The 8,474-nt window shown below is 33.3% G+C and overlaps 1 long non-coding RNA gene across 1 annotated transcript; it reads right to left on the reverse strand.

The window, feature by feature from the left end:
- Positions 1 to 2,902: 2,902 nt before the first annotated feature.
- On the reverse strand, positions 2,903 to 6,125 carry LOC127853712 (uncharacterized). The gene is made up of 2 exons (XR_008036719.1): positions 5,991 to 6,125; positions 2,903 to 5,821 (listed from the first exon to the last, which is right to left on the reverse strand). It is a non-coding gene; the product is annotated as an uncharacterized LOC127853712 (long non-coding RNA).
- Positions 6,126 to 8,474: the final 2,349 nt, after the last annotated feature.

An 8,474-nucleotide genomic window follows, 5' to 3' on the forward strand; every position in this document is an offset into this window, starting at 1 on the left:
AATTTGTTGGGTGGGACAAGATACTTTTTTTCAAAATCTCATCTATTGCTTTTTTACCCCTGTATAATGAATGGAATTTATGGTCAAATTATACATTCTATTTATTTCATCTAAAGGAATAAAGGTTCCATTTTTAAATATATCCCCTATACAATGAATTTCAGCATCAAACCATGACTAAAGGAAAATACTTTTATTTCCTATTAATATGTTTGGATTGTAGAAAAGTAAATAATATAGAAACTCTTCTGTTTTTAAATCCAATTTATTACAATAAAGTGAGAAGCTTTTTAAAACATCTACCCAAAAAGAATTTCAAATTCTATTAACTGTATTTAAAGCGTAATGATAACTGCAATTAAAGAGTTTATACTTATCAAAATACAGTTTTGTGATGTCTATCCAATTTCCACTAAAGGATTGAAGTTTTTGTAGCCAGCGAAGTTTCAATGCTGGAATAAATGCATCCAAAATGATCATTTTTAAACCTCCTTCATTATGTTCTTTAACTATTTTTGTGAACTTTATTTTACTATGCCCATCCCAAATAAAACTGAGAATAGAAGATTTTATTGAATTTAATATGGTAATGGGTGGGTTGGGCAATGATATGAACAGGTGATTGAATAATGACACAATAAGTGTTTTTATAATCACACTTTTGCTAATGTGTTAAAAGTCTTCTTTACCAATTTTTCAGAATGTTTTCCATTTTAACAATTTTTTCATCGTAATTTAATTGTTAACATGTTTGACAGGTCTACATGGAAATGTATTCCAGGCATTTTAAAGCTTTGTTGCATCCAATTTAGTTTCCATTTGGTTTTTATGGTATATGAACTATTTTTGTTCTTGCCAATCCATACAACATTTGTTTTATCAAAATTAACATCAAGGCCTGACATATATGCAAAATTATGTATAACAGTAAGTGTCTCATTTAGGGATTGTTCGGTACCGTCTTATAAAATAGTAGTATCATCAGCAAACAGGGACAATTTATGTTCAGTTCCCTGAATGGTTATACCTTTTATATTATTGTTATTTCTCAATACAAGTGACAAAACTTCGGCACAGAGGATAAAAATGTAACATGAGAGGGGATCTCCTTGCCTGCAGCCCCTTTCAATAGGGAAAAATTAAGATAAGTACACACACTGAAAAACGGCTGATTTAGAATCTTTATATAAAACCTCAAACCAACGTTTTATGTCAGGACCGAAATTTAAGAAAGAAAGTGTACTTTGTACAAAGGACCAGGCCAATAATCGTACGCCTTTTCAAAATCAATTAGGAGAAGTAAGACTGGGATCTTGTTTTATTCAGTATAGTGCATAATGTCATAAATTAACCTAGTATTTTCCCCTATGTATCTCCCTTAAATAAAACCCGTCTGGTGGTTATGAATTAACTTGTCAATAAATAATTTAAATCTGTTAGCTATTACTCCAGAGGCAATTTTATAAACAGTATTGAAAAGAGTAATTCGACGCATTTTTTTATATAAAGCCAAGATTTTTCACCCGTTGGAATACAGGTTATGATACCTTGAGTTTGTGTTATAGATAAATGACCACACTTATAAGCTTCATTTAATCATCTGACAATAAAAGTACCATTTTTTCAAAACATTTGATAAAATTCTGCACTGAAGCCAGAACTGCCTGGGCTTTTATTATTTGACATATTTTTTAAAACAGTTGAAGCTTCCTCTAAAGTTATAATACCATCGATCAAAATGGACTCACTCTGGTTTAATTTTGGGCAATTTATGTCTTTTACATACATGTAGTTATTAAAGTCTTTACTACTGCAATCATTATTTTGTTTATAAAGAGACTGATTATACGATGCTATTGAATTAAGAAAACCGGTTTGGTCAGTTATTTCACTATCATCTTCATTTTTAGTTAATATATTGATGTTGTTATTGCATTATTTTTTTCAAGGCTACAAAAATATCTAGATGGCTTTTCACCTTGTAAAGTCCACTGAAATTTGGATCTTAGCATGTATCCTTTTAAATGTGTGCTCTGAATATTATTTATTTCAGTTTTCAAATTTTCAAGTTCTTGAGAGTTTTCATCTCGGAAGTTTTCTTTCAACTCTTTAATTCTTGTTAATAATTTGCTTTCTATAAGTTTTGTTTCTCTTTTTTATAAGACCCATATGAAATAGATTTGCCCCTTAATTTCATAAGCAGGGTTTTTAGTAAAAGTTGATCACTTATCGTAAACTGTAATTCACTGTCGGGAATATCGTTTATATTTTGATAACTATAAATGGGTAGGGCGTATTGAAGTTTAATATCATCATTTTTTGTTGAATTCCTGTACATACATAATGTCTGACAGTAAAGAATTATTATGTTTCCAAAGACCTGGTTTATGAGGAAAGTTACTAAAGGTTAAGTTTAAAGTAATTATCGAGTGTTGCAAGAACTCTGAAGTGATTAAAAATAGATCCAGCCTAGCCTGTTGTATCGGATTTTATATTTACCAGGTAACAATATTTGTATAAATAAAGTTTAAAAAATATATTATACATTTAGATGGGATAATAATATGAACATTTTTTAATAAATTGTCAGTAGCAAAGAGTTTCCTCTACATGGTCAAAAACGAAAAATTGAGAACGCTTCCCGCGAAATCAAAAAAGGAAGCATTATCAAAAATGTACAATAAGAGAAATAAAACGTTCATATAATTGAACAAGCATTTAAAAAAAGTAAATATGTTATAAAGGTAGATCATACCCTTTAATTCCTACTTATGTACTCTTCTTCAATGAAGAAGAATATCTTGGGTAGAAAAAGTGTTATTTTAATCTGTGTACCTTAGTTTCAGTTTTATTAAACTTGAAAGTGGATACAACAAGGTACATGTAAGGAACAACTCACTAAGAATAATATATTGTAATTATTCATAAGTAATCATCAGGTGTAAGATGTTCTCAAAATTATTGAAAAACAGAAACTAAACTAAAGAAGCTAGCGACAAGGCGATTCAGTCCAAACAAAGACCCGGAAAAACTGCAATAGAGTAAACGTATATGCTCTAAATGTTGAAAAAGTAATATATACTACTTCTTGCATGTGTGTGTGTGTGTGTGTGTGTGTGTGTGTGTGTGTGTGTGTGTGTGTGTGTGTGTGTGTGTGTGTGTGTGTGTGTGTGTGTGTGTGTGTGTGTGTGTGTGTGTGTGTGTGTGTGTGTGTGTGTGTGTGTGTGTGTGTGTGTGTGTGTGTGTGTGTGTGTGTGTGTGTGTGTGTGTGTGTGTGTGTGTGTGTGTGTGTGTGTGTGTGTGTGTGTGTGTGTGTGTGTGTGTGTGTGTGTGTGTGTGTGTGTGTGTGTGTGTGTGCGCGCGCGCGCGTGCGTGTGTGTGCGCACGCGTACGTGCATCTGTGCACGTGCGTTGGTGTGTGAGTTAGCGTGCGTATGTGTAAAGTGTGTGTTTTTAAAATGATTACAGCTTATGTGTTTCGAGTCGTTAGTACTCGATTTACACTGTAACCAAAAAAAGGGGGCTGTGTCATATAACAATAACAACAACAACAAAAACAACACCATGGCACCTGTCGACTTAATGAAGCTACAATACTACTCGGTCCATACTAATATGCATACATAAACAATAGACTTATGTTTTACAAATATAATATTGTACAATGGCATATTATGGGTAATTGTTTTATCACGCTATATTACCCATTAGTATATCTAGGCCTCTAAATGAGCAAATATAAAAGTATATATTACTACTACTTGCATGTGTGCGTGTGGATGGGTGTGTAAGTGTGTGTGTGTGCGCGCGCGCAAGCGTGTGTGTGTGTGTTTGTACATGCGTGCGTACGTTGCGTGTGTGAACTTACACCGTATGAGATTGTGTCTAATAACAATAGACATAGATTAAGTTCGATTATATAAGTATGATATGCTTAACAAAATGCGTATCTTTATCGAATTAGAGAGAAAAAGTACTTAAATTAGGAAATTACAAACAATAAAAAACCAAGAGAACAACAGGATCAAAAAACACACAACACAGATATTAGGGTGGTCTAGTTACAATGTCATGATTAAACTGGTTTGCATACGTATTTCAAATACGTGAATATAGACTGTTAATGATATGATATAGCAAAAAAAACACCGTCAGTTCTAACACGGTGAGCCCTATGTTACCGGCGTCGATTTGTGCTAGCTGAAGCCCTGCTGGCGTACGATAGTGAAGCTACCGCCTTCGGCCATGGTTTGTTGATTCACGTCTGAAAATGTTCGTAATCGATTATCTCAGTGCTCTTTACCTCTGAAGCGTGCATACAGCTTCCCATCGAACGACCACGCTCGCTCCACCGTCTCGGGGTCCTTCACCCTAACGGACGCTAGAACTTCAGCGTTCAATTTTGTCAGGTCTTCATTCAAGAAAATACCGGAACCTTTGAGTAGCTTTGCATTTCGCATTACATCCGATTTTGTTTGGCGCCGTATGAACCTGACGATGACCGGTCGGATCTTCCCTCGGTGATGTTTCCCTATCCTATGCGCTATGTCTATATCCTCCTTTTCAACGCGCAGACCAAGCTTGGAACTTAAAAGGGACGACACCTGTTAAGTCAACGCTATTGAGGACTGAAATTGTTCGTCTCCTTGTAGACCCGTAATTCGCAAATGGTTTCTACGGCTATACTGCTCGTGCTCATTTAAAATTTCTGCAGTACGCTTTTCTGAGTCATTCAGCTTTGTTTTCAGGTCTTGTAGCTCTTTGTCTTTGCTGGTTATTTGACAATGTAACGATTCAATTTCCTTTGTCTGGTCGAATATGTTGCATTCAATGATTTCCAAGTCTTTCTTGGACTTCTGCCCCTTTAAACTTTCGAATATAGACGAGTCTAATGAGCTATTGTCTGTTAACTCGCTCGCAGTAGATGAATGCTGGCGTTTGTTCATGATTTCACAACTAACACGGTATTAACGGGACAGTATTCACAATAAACCCTTAAACACTCGTGTTCACTTTAGCTACTGTCACGGTAAACTATTAACATGTTTATTGATGCGTCACGGAGGCGCCAGACAATGACAATCACAATGACCTTATGTGTGTATACACATATTATGTCAATATCCAGAGTCTTTCTCACACCCCACCCGTCAATAGAAAAATACAAAAGCTTGAGAAAAAGCCTTCTAAAAGTCACAAACCTCGTTTTATTTTTTTACATGTCACATCCTGTTCAATAAACTTCACATCACTCACAAATGTTATTTGTGTGCCTCACACGCGTTTTTTTTTAGTTTTAAGAATTACATTTTTAATTGATGCTCACTCAAAACCGGAAGCGGATTGTCTTCATTATGAAACTTAGTCAGAAAATTGGTATTATTGATTTTTTCAGACAAGTTCGAAATTGGTACTGATAGGTGGGGTAAAAATGGCCGCCATGGGGTGGAGCCGTTTTCTCTTTTCGTTTATAATGTAAACACGTAAAAACTCTAGAAGTTGCATTTTTATCCCAATCTTCATGAACTTTGGTCAAAGCGTATGTTTCCTTGATACTTTCGTATTGTAAAATGGTTCTTGTTAATCAGTATCAAAAACCAGGTTGGGTAATTTTCTATTTATGCTTATATTAAAAACTTTGGAAGATCTTAACCTCGACTTGAAGTCAGCCTTTGTTATATAAATGTTCTGAATTATTTGCACACGAGTTTAACTCGTCTTTAATTTTTTTTTCATCTCATTCCCTCAGGTGTGCGACCCAGTGCCTCTTAGCCCTCTTATTTGTGTTACTTGTTTTTGTTGTTTAAGGACATATCACTTTCTGAAATAGTCAGAAGTGGTTAGAGTAATGTCAAATAATAATTCCTCATATTAGCATTCTATATTAAGTTTGGAACAATATGCAGAACTAAAATATCATATACGTCAGTGATACATGAACCAGTTCTAATGAAATCTTTCAAAAAGAGTAAATAATCACATAATTTCACCTTATAAACCACTTTCTTCTTGTGCGTTGTAAGTCCTTATTTATTTATTTTTTGTTCATAAATCCATTGACACCAGCTGGAACCTACACTACTGTAGAAGATAATGTTAGAGTATGATTAAATATAACACACTAGAAACACTGAAAAACAAGATCATTTTTGTAAGAAAACAATGTAAACAACTCGAGTCTAAAAATAGTTGGGAAAAGTATGGATGACCAGGATGACAAATATAAATTTGATTGAAACTTTTGGAAACAGTGTAAGATATCACTTTAACAAACACATTGATATATCAATATCTTTATAGTATTAACATACGCTATAAAATTAAAGGGTTTGTATTAACATGATTTCAATATTTATGTATCTTTCATTTTTAAATTATCATTTCTGGCCCACCATACTTTTTAATTTCCCTCACCACTATAGTGGTGGGGACATATTGTTTTTGCGCTGTCTGTTGGTTTGTTTGTTTGTTTGCGTCAAACATTAACATTTGCCATGACTTTTGCAATATTGAAGATAGCAACTTGATATTTGGCATGCATGTGTATCTCATGAAGCTTCACATTTTGAGCGGTGAAAGGTCAAGGTCATCCTTCAAGGTCAAAGGTCAAATATATAGCTTCAAAGCGGCGCAGAAGGGGACATAGTGTTTCTGACAAACACATTTTTGCTCAAGTGTACTATTTTTTTACTCTAGTTGTTTAAATTTTTTCTTGCACAAAGGTATCCCTTTTTCAGTGTTTCTAGTGTGTAATATTTAATAATACTCTAACATTATCTACTACAGTAGTGTAGGTTCCAGCTGGTGTCAACGGATTTATGAACAAAACAAGAAAATAAGGACTTCCAAAGCCCAAGAAAAAAGTGGTTTATAAGGTGAAAACATGTTATTATATACTCTTTTAAAAAGATTTCATTAGAACTGGTTTATGTATCACTGAAGCATATGTTATTTTAATTCTGCACATTGTTCCAAACTTCATAATACAATGTTAATATAAGGAATTATTGTTTTACATTACCCCACTCACTTCTGATCATTTCAGAAAGTGATATGTCCTTAACTTTATTTTCATTTGTCTTACTTTTTCTGAATAAATACTGAAGAACAGTTTGAAACTCATTACCTGTTATGTTGTTTTATAAATCATCTTTTTAAATTTGATATTTAGAATTAAAGATTTATAATTTAAATTTTCAGCTTCTATGCGAAGATTTGAAGGTCAACTTTTGTTAAATCTAAATTAAGTTTTTATTGAATCGTATATTAATGCTCACCATTATGTATCTGCTTGATACTTCACTGCAGCTATTAAAGTGTTATCTTGAACGCGCTTTCCGGTCTTATAAATGTAAGATGTTTAGTTATCTCTAGTTGAAAGTGTGCATGTTTTGTGTGAGGAACTAATTTGCATATAGCCGAATTAAATACCAAAACTAACCTACTTACATCGATGAGGCGAAGAAAAGAGCGTTTCAATTCTTATACATGCAATTGCGATTATCATTCTGCATATGTTTTCAATGGTTTGGCTAAAAGAAATATAATTTGGGATATATATTCGTGCATGAATTTAGTAGGCGCCCCTTTTACAATACGCAGTTTTGACTGTGTGCATGTCGCACATGGCATAATTAAACCAAGTTGTCCAACGCTTGATTTCCTCGTGCGCTTCGTGGAGGCAACTCACTTCATTGAATATTAAAGCCCAGTCAAATGATATACTGTAGCCAATCAGAATAATCTACACTGGTGAAACATAGGGCAATTGTAATTATGTAATAAACTGCAAGAAAAATAAAATGTTATTAAAGTCAATCGTTACTTAAATATTCGCCGTGCATTTTTGTCGTTTTACAATGATGACTGCATATAAAATTGGCGATTAAATGCATAATTCGCTTTCAATAATCCAGTTGAGTATATATATATTTGGTCAGACCATAGACCGATCTAGTCAAAGGGTACGTGTATCATAACTCATATAAAACTATACCGGCTCGTAAACAAATATTTCAAATTTTTGAAAATATTTTGATAAGTAATGTGCGATGTGGAATATGGAAATAAAAGCAAACTACAACCTTACTAGCTTTGAAGACTGTTCATGTTTTGGTATTATTGACACAGCTGAGTAGGTGATTTCGCTTTAGTGCAAATTTTGACGGACAACGAAGAAAGACCGATCACATTAACTAGCCCTAAAATTGATCTACAAATAACCCAATTTTGTGTCACATTTGAATAATTTTCCATTTCCTCAAAAACGAATAATTTGACCATTAAAAAAATATATCTTATTGCAGTATGAACATTTATTTCAAACATGTACTATATACACTGGAGTTTCAGGAACAGAAAATCAAGTAAGAAAATACAAAATAAACATATCATATATTTGCGACAGTGTTAATATTAAATATAAGATTTACAAAAGTCGTTTTGTTTAATATATTGAAGTTTGAAATAAAATG

The sequence above is a fragment of the Dreissena polymorpha genome, chromosome 12 (genome assembly GCF_020536995.1).
Source record: "Dreissena polymorpha isolate Duluth1 chromosome 12, UMN_Dpol_1.0, whole genome shotgun sequence".
In the NCBI taxonomy this organism is placed as follows: domain Eukaryota; kingdom Metazoa; phylum Mollusca; class Bivalvia; order Myida; family Dreissenidae; genus Dreissena; species Dreissena polymorpha.